Source organism: Otolemur garnettii, unplaced genomic scaffold (assembly GCF_000181295.1).
Source record: "Otolemur garnettii isolate 467f Iridium unplaced genomic scaffold, OtoGar3 scaffold00029, whole genome shotgun sequence".
NCBI classification, from domain to species: Eukaryota; Metazoa; Chordata; class Mammalia; order Primates; family Galagidae; genus Otolemur; species Otolemur garnettii.
The window spans coordinates 5,679,162-5,692,569 of NW_003852424.1; the positions used below are offsets into that span (position 1 = coordinate 5,679,162).

Here is a 13,408-nt window from a genome sequence, read left to right on the forward strand (position 1 = left end):
GAAAATCACTGCTCTGTGTGACTCAGGATTAACCCTCCATGAGTCCAAGTTGAGCAGTGACTGCATAATTGAATGAATGTTTTACTCAAGAATGGGCCAGAAAGCTAAAGGCAGGGATTCTGAGTTCTAATTGGCGTTCGATACAAATTACATCTGGAGTAGCGTATATATATATATATACCTCTGGTGACCCCTGTGTCTGTAGTCCCTGAAAGTCTTGGTTGGACCCGTGAACAGTGCAGTCTACTTAGCGGTCTAGCAGCTAAGGCGAGTGGAGAGGTGGTTCTCCAAGTCACTTAGAAGGCTTGAGTGTGTACACATGGCTGAGGAAAGCTGCCAGCTGGTGTGAGCTCTCCACCACGTGAGTAATTGCAGCTGGGTAGGACGTAGGCTTGGGAAGAAAGTGCCCATCATCTGCTCAGCCTTAGGTGATGCACAGAAACCTCGACAGAAAATTAAAGAAGTCTTTTCTTCCCAGGAAATATGTACCCTATGTGTTGGAGGAGGGAGAAATAAATCCCTAACAAGGAAACTACAGAGAGACAGAGTCCTGCTTACTAAAGAAACATCTGGATTATCAAGGGAACTGGGAATTTCCTTGATCTGTCAGGTAAGGGATCAGGGTGAAGGAAAAGAGGAAGTCTTATGGAGGCGTGAGGACAGTGTGGGACAGGACGGGCAGACCCAGGGTGCAGAAAAGCTCATTCTGACTAATTCCCACTCCTCAGGGAGATGAGTGTCAGCGGTCTTGAGGGGCACCCCTTCAGAGAAACGGAGAAAATTCCTTTTCATTATATTGTACAAGGCTAGTAGGAACTTACTATGTTGTAGTTGGCCTCAAAACCTTTGTGATGAGAATTAAGGTAACAAAGAACATTTATAAAAGAAATGATGTATGAACATGAATTGTTAAAAATCCACCCAATGGTGGAGCTGAATACTGGGGAAGGGATCAGGGATATGTTTCTGGGCTGATAAGAAGCGTGTCTTTTTTGGTTGGTTTACTCTGTTCAAGGGAATCCACTTCTCTATCCTAGCCTGGGTGAGTTGTCAGCATCCAAGTTACAAGCCAACAGTTGGAGCACTATTTCTCCAGGTAAACCTCGGGGTGGTCTTGTTTTGCAGGTAGCAAGAGGCCTTTCAGATTGCTCTTCCAAGCATCAGTCTTTAAAAGAAAGTAACCTACCTGCAAAGAGATGGTGTTTCCAAGACATGGATGGAGCCAGAATTCCCAGGTCATGCAATCCCAGAACAGACATCTTGCCACCTAATAGCTCCTGAGCTGGTTTCCACTTTGGGGTGGAAAGATAATTTTTATATTTTAATCCCTTTGTATTTCTTTCCATAAAATGTATCAATGAAGGAAACCAAAAGAAAAAACTTCATTATATCTGATCCAAACCTCCATGCATTTGGTAATCCTGAGCCATCAATGACTTTTTGCTTTTAAAGGTTATTTCTTTCTCTTTTGAAAAGTATTGCTGGCCTGATAGGAGGGAAAAAAGATGTAAATTTCTTAACTTTTTAGCCCAGAAAAAAAGATTTAAAAATTTTCTTTGGCATTTTAAATACAGGGCCATAAACTGCCCATAAAAATGCAATTATAATTTTCTTTAAACTGAACAAATGGCCAATCCCTCTACATTGATGAATTAATGTTTGCACTTTTGAATTATAAAGTATGAATAGCATTTTCCTGGTATTCAGGACCAGAAGAATGGAGCAGGTGAAACCTCTTAGCATCTGTATAGGGTAACAGTCTAACACTGTGGCTTTATTGGAATAGTCATTTACTGACCTCTGAGCACCAGTTTGATGGGTACCAAGCTACCTAGGTGGTAACTATCCTGAACTGACTTTTCACAGCTGGGTGAAGATGTAAGGTGATAAGAAGAGAGAAGAACAATAGCATAAGCCTCTATAACTTTTGATTTCATTTATACACATGTCCTTGGTATATGAAAATCATGAAGAATCCCTTTGTATAAAAGAAATCCAAGAAGATTCGCATGCATGAGTCTATGTCCATCATCTGGGTCCCATTTCTATGCTTTTTGAACTCAACTCTAGTCTTGGCTCAGGTTTGTTTGGAAAAACAGCTCATTCTTAAAGGAAATGGACCCGAATTCTTTTCAGCTTCTTAGTGTTCAATGCTGACCAAAATCGGTCTCCTGAGACTTTTATACCAATAGGATCCTCATGTTCGCAGTGGGTGGTGGCTGTGCTACTAAAGAGGACACAAGGAATGAGGAAAAGAATCGTCTTGTCTTAACCCTTTCAGGCTTTTATAACAAAATATCAGACTGGATGACTTAGAAACAATAAATATTTATATCTTACAGTTCTGGAGGATGGGAAGTCCAAGATCAAGGTGCTGGCAGATTCTGTGTCTGGATAAGGCCTGTGTTTCTAGAGATTGTGCCTTCTCACTGTGTCCTCACACAGTGAAGGGGCAAACAAGCTCCCTTGTTGGGCACTGACCTCATTCCTAAGAACTCCACCACCTTTATGACCTGATCATCTTCCAAAGGCTCCAGCTCCAAACACTATCATCTTGGGGATAGGATTTTAGCCTATGACTACGGAGGGGACACAAGCATTCAGACCATAGCTACTTTTAGAAGGATTGTTGGAAGAATCTAAGTGAGATAACCCCTGTGATGGCCTTAGTACGGGGGTCTGGCAGGTGATATCACTTCACAAATATTAACTATTATTAGTTATTAACACAGATTAAGATCTTTAGATATTGAAGAATAAATATTTTTTTTCTTTTGTTTCTTTTGAGACAGAATCTCACTCTGTCACCCTGGATAGAATGCCTTGGCTTCACCATAACTCTCAGCAACCTCAAATTCTTCAGATCAAGTGATCCTTTTGCTTCAGCCTCCTGAGTAGCTAGGGGCTACAGGCACCTGCCACAACACCTGGCTAGGGCTAGATTTTTCTATTTTTAGCCAAGATAAGATCTAGCTCTTGCTCAGGCTGATCTCAAACTCCTGTGCTTAAGCGATGCACCTGCTTTGGCCTCCCAGAGTGCTAGGATTACAGGCATGAGCCGCCACACTTGACCATTTTTTTTTTTTAAAGAATAAATATTTTCTAATCAAAGTACTCTTGTAATTCTAATCATTATAAGTGGGTTAGGGAAAAGGAACTTTCTCAGTTTAAGCCATAAAAGATAGATAATGACTGTGGCATAGTATATCCATGGAGAAAGAAAAAATACAAGTGGAGATCTTTCCAAGGCTGAGGTAATGATCATATTTCACCTGCAGAGGATGTTTTCATGGTCTATAAATTGACTCTCAGTCCAAGTGTCACTCCTGGTATCATTTAGCTCTTCAGGAAGATTTTACTTTTCAAGGAAATTGAGGGTGACAAATAGCTGGTCCTATGAAGAGTCTAGAAATGATGTGTCTCTGGCTCAGAAGCAGTGTCAAATTGACAACATGAGTGTCTACAACTCTCTGTCCCCTGGCCAGGTGACTGGTGGAATGATGCCATCAGATAGCATGGAGAGAGGGAAAAGAGGGGAAAATAATCATTGTGTAAAAGAGGTGGAAGTATCTTGCTCCTCACATGCTCTTCCTGATAGCTACCAGGCTGCTCAGCACTGTCCTTCACTAGAGACATTGTACCTTTTGAAACAACCTATGTTTCATCTGGGGGTGTGTGGTTTCATCAACGTAGGATTCTAAGAGCATTTTCCTTATGGCCAGGGAAGAATGCTAACTCTGGAGTTCTAATTTACACCATCAGTGGATTAGGCAATGCCTCATTTCTAATCACTTGCATGGTCATTTCCCCTTTCTCATCCCAACCATCCAAACTGAATTGCCAGAGAGTGGCCTGGGTTGTTTATTGAAGGTTGAGGCATTCTGATGTGACTCCTATGTTCTGCACTGATCACTGATGAGTACTGCTCTTTCATTCATGACTATATTCTCAACTCCATACGTTTCTTCTTGTTGATAATTTGTAGGGTTCTGTGGCTGCTATAGTATGAACTACACTGTGGCATTATCCCTCTTTCAGGAATTGACAGGTTGAAAAACTAAGGATAAACAATACCACAAATGTAATAAAGAGTAGACTAAGTGATTTAAGGGTAAGTGGAAGTGATAAAAGAGCTGAGGGAAAAGAGAAGTCCCGAATGAGCTTCCTTGACCTGACTCATTGCCGTAAGCATTGCTGGTCCAGAAATCTCTAAGAACCATGGCCAAGGGCCTAGATGCAATGTGCTAGCACAATCTAGGCGTGAAGAAGTTATCGGGGGTAAATTGGCAAAGGGTTTTGCTCTCATGCTTCTCAAATTCCTGTAGGAAGTGGGGTGGTGGTGATGATAGGCAATGACCAATGTTCATAATTAATTGTTTCTGAACTTGGTAAATCTTAAAGGGATGGTTCCCAGGAGCTACTTCCCATGGCCTGGAATCATTTGTCTGCTCTGACAGTGACAATTCTGCCACTGCCAGACTCTCCACTGTGTTAAGGCTAGACATGAAAGGAGGAAGTGGAATAAAATAATAGATAATTAAATTACTTTATTAGGAAATAGAACTATACAAATAAATGATACGCTTCATGCTATACCATTTGTAAATTGCAAATGTAACAACAGTTAATTGGCAGAGATGCTCACACATACGTGCACACTTGAGTATATGTATAATAACGGTATTTCAGCATCTAGCTCTTGAAAAATTAGAAAATAAGTGTGTCAGCAAGGTACATGGAGGAATATCAATGAGGGTGAAGTAAGAGTCTGGCTTTGTTCAATCACAAAACTGGTTTGACAATTTTTGATAGAATCAACCATTGGGTGTAGTCCAACAGCTGGTCAATTCAGTTAAAAATGTCAAAAATTCTGGGATAGAATTGACAGGTGTTAGACTGACTGGTCAGTTCCATCCAAATAGTAGAACCATTTGTGCTTGTAGATACATTTCAGACCCAATATAGAAAAAGAGAATTTGGGGAATTAGCACAGGAGTAATCTCCTTGAGGGACAATTTGACTCAAAGAATGGGCAATAAGTCACTATTTTGTAATGTCATCCCACACTGATGGCAAATTTAAGTCGTAGTACTCTCCAAAAACCAGTCTGTGCTCATTATTGGAAATAAATAGGAGTTATTAATGATGCCTATCTTGTCCCCTTGCAAAGCTGACTATTATGACTTTGTTTATACTTTCCTTGTAAAGCCCAAATATTCAGGGGACCCATTTTGAGGCTTCTGTTCTGCCATGAATGAATATCCATGAGGATGGTGTTAGGAATATGGGTGGAATAAATCTGCATCTTTATTATCATGACATATCAGTCTCACAGATTAGGTAGAAAATGTCCATTTGAAATATTTTTAACTCAGCACTTTCTCTTCTCACAATGATAATTTATTAAAGACAAAAATAAGACTATTAGAATAAAAACTTGGGACTTAAAGGGGAGTGACATTTGCTAAATATGTTTGCACCCTGAATTCTGGTAAGCTGTCCCAGATCTTCATGTTTGCCTTATGAGGAAAAGCATAAATTTTAAGAAAGCAGCATCATGGCCCCAGAGTCCTCCCTTGGGCCCCCGCAGCCAGGAGACATGTGGACCTGCATTAAGTCCACTCCATTAGAGCCCCAGAGTGTCGGCAGCTTCTCCCACGGTCTTAAGTTAACACTTGTCTTTGTGTAGTCCACTCTTTTCTGAACTTGAAATCCAATTGGCCAACAATTAAAGCCAATTAGCACGTGAGGAAAATAAACCACAGTCTCTCCCCCACTGTGCTTTCCATGGCTTGATGGAAAGCTAGTTAGCTCAAGGCATTAGCATAGTTGTGTACCAGGCCAGGCATATAACGGAGACTAGTTGGCTTAAAGTATTAGAAGACTGGGATAGCGGCTGGCGCAGCAGAACTGTGTTATTCTGAGCTAACAGCTGCCAAACATTCTTGACAGGAGATGAGGCAGATGTCCAAGGACAATCAAAGAAAGAAGAAAGTTTAAGCCAACGTTTGCCTATCTCATATTCTCCGCTTGATCCTCAGCCTCAAAGACAACGCACAGCTGCTGCACTTCAAGGTCTAGAGGCTGATCCCAACTCCCTGCCGGCCCCCAGCCCTGCCTGCTCTCCGAGAGCCCCCACCCCACAGCTTGGCTCACTGGGGAGAATGGGTCTTCTTGGTGACTTTTTGATTTTCTGCACACTCAAAATGTTTGGGTCAAAATGCCATCGCGTGTGATAATTGTGTGATTTGGGACTAAAGAGACCCCTTCAGGTCAACTCTAAATGGGCCAGCTTATCAGGAGACAAGATAGGTGGTGGCCAAAGCAGCATGTCCTTGGAGGTAAGAAATGATCTGTTCCAACATACAGCAGAGAAAAGAGGAACGAGCCATGTGAAATCTACATGTTGCGGGTTTTCTTGCAAAGCAGCAGACATTTTGTTTAATAATAATAAGGGATGCGGGGATAAAAATCAGTGTACGAATGTCCATTTTGAATAAAGAGAGATAATACGTGTCTGCACTGAAAGCATTTACAAAAACATTGCCATGTTACCTCTCTTGGGGAGACTAAGGGGACTTCATTTGCCATCAGTGCTAAGAGGCATCTCATATCCCGTAATACAGTCACATGCTTATTTACTAGTCTTTTATCGTTATCTTTTACACAGTGTTTCAAAAATAGGCAACTTTATCACGTTGTTAACATCTGAGGCAAATGAAATAGAAGAATCTTCTCAAATGAGACACCTGTGTAATTGTCAAAATTATTACACATCCCATTTTTCTCTAGGTGAGGAACAACTCAAAATTTTGCAAAGTTTTCCTTTTCTGTGTACCATCACCTTTGGTAAAAGATACACTCTTAACATATTAAATTATTATTATTTGACAAAATTATTGATCCTAGTTCCACTACCTACCCGTGGGGTCTCTAGGTAGATCTAAATACCTGTTAGTGTCCCCAAGGCAAGGGCATGATATGTCCTCAGTGTGTTTATCGAACAAATGAATGAATGGAAAAAGAGGAGACGTAATCACCTGCCAAACCCCTTGAAAATACATGCAAATAATGTTCCTGTAATTTGAATTACATACAGAAATGGTAGAAAGCTATATTTTTAAAGGATTACCTGAAAAGAGCTCAATATGAAATCATTTCTTTTAAAAGCACTAATTAGTTAGGAGTTCTTTTATTTCAACGAAAATATCTGTTTTAAACTAACTATTGGAATTAGAGAGGGTTTTAAAAATTACATCTATTTCTACCCCGACAACTAATTACAGGGATAACTTTCACACATACTACCACTGCAGGTGCAAATATTTAATTGTGTGTGCAAGCCAGGTGGTGAGGTGGCTCCTAACCATGTGTTCAATTGTGTCTGCTCTAGTTGCCCCTTCAATTAGCTGTGGGTGCAAAAAACAGAGACCTAGCTGAGGTCCTATTAAAATGAGGCCTATATATTCCACAGCCTTTTATCTGTGAAGGGGGAAGGGGGTGTGCATTTTGCATTTATTTTAGCTGCTCCGAGCTGGGACCTGGGGGAGTCACTTTGGGGGAGCTAGTTAGCTCGGAGCAGCTGGACTTGGCCTGATAAGTATTGCACACACTTGTATAGAAAGGGGTCAGCTCTCCATCACAGCCTATTTCTGCATTAAACCAGGATCTCTATGGGAAGCCACGTGGCTGGCTTATTCTAAGGTGTTTGCAGATCAGGTGGAGTTTTTCCCTGTGAGATCAGAACAGAAAAGTTTGATCAAAACATTTGAAATAGGCAAAGAATTGGAACTTCTTCATTCTTCTAGCAGCTTTTCTTTACCCTTTGATTTGTTAAAAGGCTATTTGGGGAGATAAAATTATTATACACAACATTGTCTGAGAAACTGCAGGGTTAAAGTTTGATCAAAACTGAGAATTATGAAAAATCAACCTGATGTTACATCCTCTGCATTTATTTGGGGAAGAGATTGGAGCAGAAATTTATTTTATATTATTCTTTAAAATTATTTTTTATTAAATCATAACTTTGTACATTGATGCATTTATGGGGTTCAGGGTACTGCTTTGATATACAATGTGAAATGCTTACATAGAACTAAGTAACAGATCCATCACAACTATACTCATTTCTTAATAGTTTGAAATGTATCTTTGCATCATAAAGGTGGCAACTCTGAATTTCTGTTTTCCTCCACCAGCTGTGTGACTTCAGACATGTTGCTTAACTCCTCTGATTTTCAAAGTCCTCCCTTATGAAATGGAACCACCAATATGTCCTTCACAGACCTCTGTGAGGGCTAGTTGGGGTACGTGAAGCACCTTGTGTGGTGTGACGTCCAGAATGGGTGCTACGTAGAGGCAGCTTCTTTGCCCTTCTCTAGAGGAAAAGAACAATGAGGACATTTCTATTCAGCTGAGAAGGGGAAGAACTCAGGGGAGGCGACTGCACTAGACATCCTGGACATGTATCCAATTTTTATCCTTCAAAAGATGATGACCATGTTCACATCTGCAGTGATGTATTATCGAATTTTTAGCTAGAGCAATAAATCACAGCACTCTAAATCTTAATGTTTACATTTTTAGGAAACTTAACTACATTTCAATATCCAACATCATTCATTTTTAATATTTTCCTCTATAACCTCTGGCCCCTCATTCTTCGGGGAATGCAGATTCAGAAACATGGGGTTCATATTTTTATTCATAATGCTTATATTTTTGAATGATTTTGAATCTCATTTATTAACAGTTACAGCTTTTTATGGTGTTGATAGAGTGCTATGTAGCAAAGATGATTTGAAGTTCATCTTCAAGTCCAGGGTTCCTAATCATGTCTCACACACATACACACACACACATACACACACACACTCGGCTTTTCTGGGCTTTATAATGATCTGTAGCAAAGGTTCTCAACCTGTGGGTCCCGACCCACAGGAACTGTATTAAAGGCTCGCGGCATTTGGAAGGTTGTGAGCCACTGAATCAATGACTTGAATGAATGAATATGCAGCTTTGCTAGTGATGATGTGTCCCCTGTGATACGCTGGGATGACCGAGAAAATAAGCCTGGCATCAGGGAACCTGCAAGTACTGGCTCCTCCGTGAGAAATCTAGGCAGATATTTTCACTGCCTAACGTTGTTGTAAGTATTGATGATATGGTTTGAATGTTTGTTCCTCCTCCAAAATGTGTAATGAAACTTAATTTCTGGTGTAACAGTATTAAGAAATGGGGCCTTTAGGAAGTGGTGAGGCCATGAGGGCTCTGTCTTTATGGGTGGGGTTAGAGCCCTCCTCTGTGTAGAGGGGCTGAGTTATCTTTCTCCAGCTACGTTGGCTCTTCTGCCTTCTGCCACGAGAAGGGCCCCTTCCGCCATGTGAGGGCAGGACAACACAGAGCCATCTTGGAAGCAGAGACCACACCTTCACCAGTCACTTAACCTTCCGGCACCTGACCCCAGGACTTCTCATGCTCCAGAAGTGTGAGAAGTAAATTTCTATGATTTACAAACCTCCGGGTGTTGGGTATTTTGGGGTAGCAGCACAAAAGCCATTGGGAAAGGGATTTTGGATCTCTCACCTCTTGGATTTACCTCTTTTTTTTGCAGTTTTTGGCTGGGGCTCCTTTGAGCCACAGACACCACCCAGATTTTCCTCTTGATAGAGATGAGCTCAGTGACAGAGACTCTTAAATTCAGAAGGAAAAAGAGTTTGCCCACAAGATACTTCACATTTGTGAGAAGACTTGAAGGGCAGTCACTGTCACATCTGTTGATCTTGTTTTCTTCTTGGGGAAAGGTGGGGTGGAATTCCTGTCACGGAAGCCACTTACACTAGGCCTTGCTTGAGCCTTGCGGCCACCAGATACTTTACATTTACTGTGAAAAGTCAGAAGCAAACTGCCTTGACAGTGACTCCCTTCTGCTTCCCCAGCCTGGGAACAACTGCTTCCTGGAGACTCAGAGGCCCCAGGATGAAGCCCATTTAGAAAAGCTCAGGGAACTTGAGATGAGACCTACAGGTGTGACCGAAGCCTCGTTGGCGGCCGACCACTATTTTTCTGTGGTAGTTGCATACATCGCTAAAACCTGCTGATGATACAGACAGGAAATAGAAAGCTCTTTGTCACTTTGAATGTAAAGTCATCAGCATCATAACCATTTTTTAAAGGGTTAGCACGGGGCAGGCCCTCTGCTAAGTGCCTTGCATACATTATGTCATTTATGTGTGAATAAAAAGTCACTTTCTTGAAAATTTCAAATAAATGGAGTCAAAACCTCCATCTTCTGTATGGTGGGAAAGCCAGTCTTTCTCCAAATCTCAGATACTCCATAGGGTATGTTTTTTCTGGTCTCTTTGGCCCTGGTCGGGTTTGGATTGTCTTAAATTCCTCGTCTCACTGCTATCTCACCTCCCGGGACTCTTTCCTCCGTTTCACACTGACAGGACCACAGACCCTCACTGTCCACGAAGTTTTCAAAAAACCCACTTGCATAAACCATCTGTGTACACAGCAAACTTTAGTAAATTGGAAAGAAAGGATTGCACCAAGGCTGAGAGAACAACTCAGAACTCGATGTTGTGTCTCTGGCCACCCTGGCTGACTAATTTGTCTGGTCTGCGGACTCCAGCTTCGAGACAGAGCAGCTCTCCTGCCAAACCACACAAGGCACCTGGGTAAGTCTTTCCCTGCAGGAAAGTGAAGAAAGTAGCTTGAATCTGAAGGATTTACTTAAGTTAAAGGCTGCAGAGAGCGAATAGTTGACAGAAATTACCAAAGATGTCCTTTAGCAGATAAATAGATAAATCTCTTAAACCAGTCCAACTAAAGAAACAAAAGGACAATCATATGGGGTTAAAAACAAAAGTACAGAATAAAAGAACCTGTCTATTGGAATGACGGCTCATAGAAGGAGTTCAGGGCTAATTATAAGACTGCTACCTAGTTTGGGATATCCTTGTACACTGTGTCGTCATTATTTTTTAATCAGAATAGTTACGAACAAGTGCGTATCTGAGTCATAATCTGTTTTTGATAGCTGAGCCCTTAGGTAGCATAGGGAAATGATTCCAGACCAGTTTCTTGTAATATACCATTTTTCCTTTTCCTATATTGGTTATTGGCAAGGCAGCAATAGGTAAGCACAAGGAACAGCTAAATCATGACACAGATGGCAGGAAAACAACCTAAAAATGTTGTTTTGTGGGGCTGGAATCAGTCACTCATCAAAGCATTAATGGGTCCCCTGGGTGGCTAACTCCTATAATCCTAGCACTCTAGGAGGCCAAAGCAGGGTTGCCAGAGCTCAGGATTTTCAGACTAGCCTGAGCAAGAGTGAAACCCAATCTGTACTAAAAATAGAAAAAATTACCTAGGGATTGTAGTCGTCGCCTGCAGTCCGAGTTACTCAGGAGGCTGAGGCAGGAGGATCACTAGAGCCCAGGTGTCTGAGGATGCAGTCAGAGTGATTTTGCCCACTCTGTCTAAAAAAAGAAAAATAGAAGCATTAATGCCGACATACCCTTGTGAATTCCTAGATATTTCGTTTTTAGTTTCCAGAATGAGGTCAGCAAGGCCCAAGACACATCTAGGTCTCAGTAAACCAGAGAGCAAAGGAAGGAAAGGGGGGGAGGAATAAACAACAGCAACTAAAAGGAACTTGGAAAGAATCCATTTCAATTTAAGTGTCTAAAGGATTATTAATGTAAAAAGCCTTGAACATGACATCTGAAATTATATAAAAACTTTGATTAGCCTCTTGTAGAACTAAATACAGTAAATATTTAAAACAAACCCAGACACTCAAAATTTCACCTTAACAAGCTCTTCCTCCATTCTCAGGACGCCCTCACCTTCTTGCAGATGGGGAAGGCCTTGAAATAGTTTCAGTGGTTCCTTTTCTTCTTCAGTTTGGCTCCAGCTGTGGAAATCAAGGCACAAAGAAGAGCTGAGGAAGCTTGAGGTGCTGCCGTCTCGGAGCAGCCCCTCTCGTCTGTTCCATGTGCCCCCCTTTGACAGATTTGCTGTTTGCTCGGGGCTTGGAGAAGTGTGAGTTTTTAGCAGCTCATGGATGTCAAGGGCACTGTGGGACTTCAGAGTGTTTTCAGGATGACCACAGTAGACTCTTCTTTTCTTTTAATGGAATTCTTCACGAATTTGCATGTCATCTTTGCACAGGGGCCATGCTAATCTACTCTGTATTGTTCCAATTTTAGTATATGTGCTGCTAAAGGGAGCTTGACCACAGTAGACTCTAAGCCCTTTATGAGCCTTACAACTGGACTGACAGTGGCAGGGCTGGGGAGCAGTCTGGATTGTCATGAGGTGGTGGAGAGAACTCATTGTGTGTGTGTGTGTGTGTGTGTGTGTGTGTGTGTATTATAGACTTCAACCATTTTAAAATGAAATGGCTAGTGGGTCCTGAGGTAAACCTGTAAAACTGCAGTTTCATACCCTGGCTTTCACAGTGACTGCACCACCATCGCCAAGCTCAGTGGTGAGGCGTGTCCTAAGTCATTTATTACTAATAGAGAAAGTGTCACGGTTTGTGGGCGACTTACTGATGATAAAAATTAGATTACTTTTTCCTATAATAACAGAGTTCATACCTACTTGCTTTCTGATATGTTTTTTAAAAAGTGCTTTATCTCATACTAACAAGCAAGTATATCACATAGGAAACTCCCATATTACATGTGAAAATCGCTTTCATCATTATAGATGACTATTGAGGCATTTATGTCACCTTCATTAGCAGATGTATTCTGAACTTTTCAAATGACCAAGACTTACTTTATTGGAAATATCTGCATCCTATGCTATTTACTTAAAAGCATCTTTTGCACATGGCTTCGCAGAGTCAGGTAAACGGATTGTGAGGTTTCCAGCTGGGGACCGAGTCTTACTTTCTCAGGCCCCAGAGCACTGAATGTGAACTCTACCATGTAAAAGTTGCTCAAGATAGGCTTATAAGGCAATGTTTTATTTCTATTAACCCCAGTAGATATATTCCAATTATTATAATAGATAGGCTCATAAAATGCAAGTTAACTAAGTATTTTCCCCCTTAATCAGATAAGAGTTGAGGGTGAGGGCCCATTTGGAAAAATAACAGTGGTTCCCACGCTGTCGGGTACATGCGCTTTGTGGGTTCTTGCCTTTATAGAAAGTATTACCCCTGATAATGTTTGCCTTTCTGGAAAGCCCTTTCCAGAATAAGTGTTGATAGGTAACTTCATTTTTTTCAATTTTATTGAAATTCTACTATATAAATCACTTGTTCAATTTAGGGGACTCAGTGACCAAGTTCAGAAAGGGAGTTCCAAGTCTCAACTGCAGTTTCCTCATCTGTGCAAGCAGTTTCGATGATTTTTAGATGACATAATAGCTAGGGAAGTGT

General features: G+C 41.2%; 1 non-coding gene across 1 annotated transcript; it reads right to left on the reverse strand.

The window, feature by feature from the left end:
* Positions 1-12,141: 12,141 nt before the first annotated feature.
* On the reverse strand, positions 12,142-12,246 carry LOC111724972. Its single transcript, XR_002773171.1, has one exon. It is a non-coding gene; the product is annotated as a U6 spliceosomal RNA (small nuclear RNA).
* Positions 12,247-13,408: the final 1,162 nt, after the last annotated feature.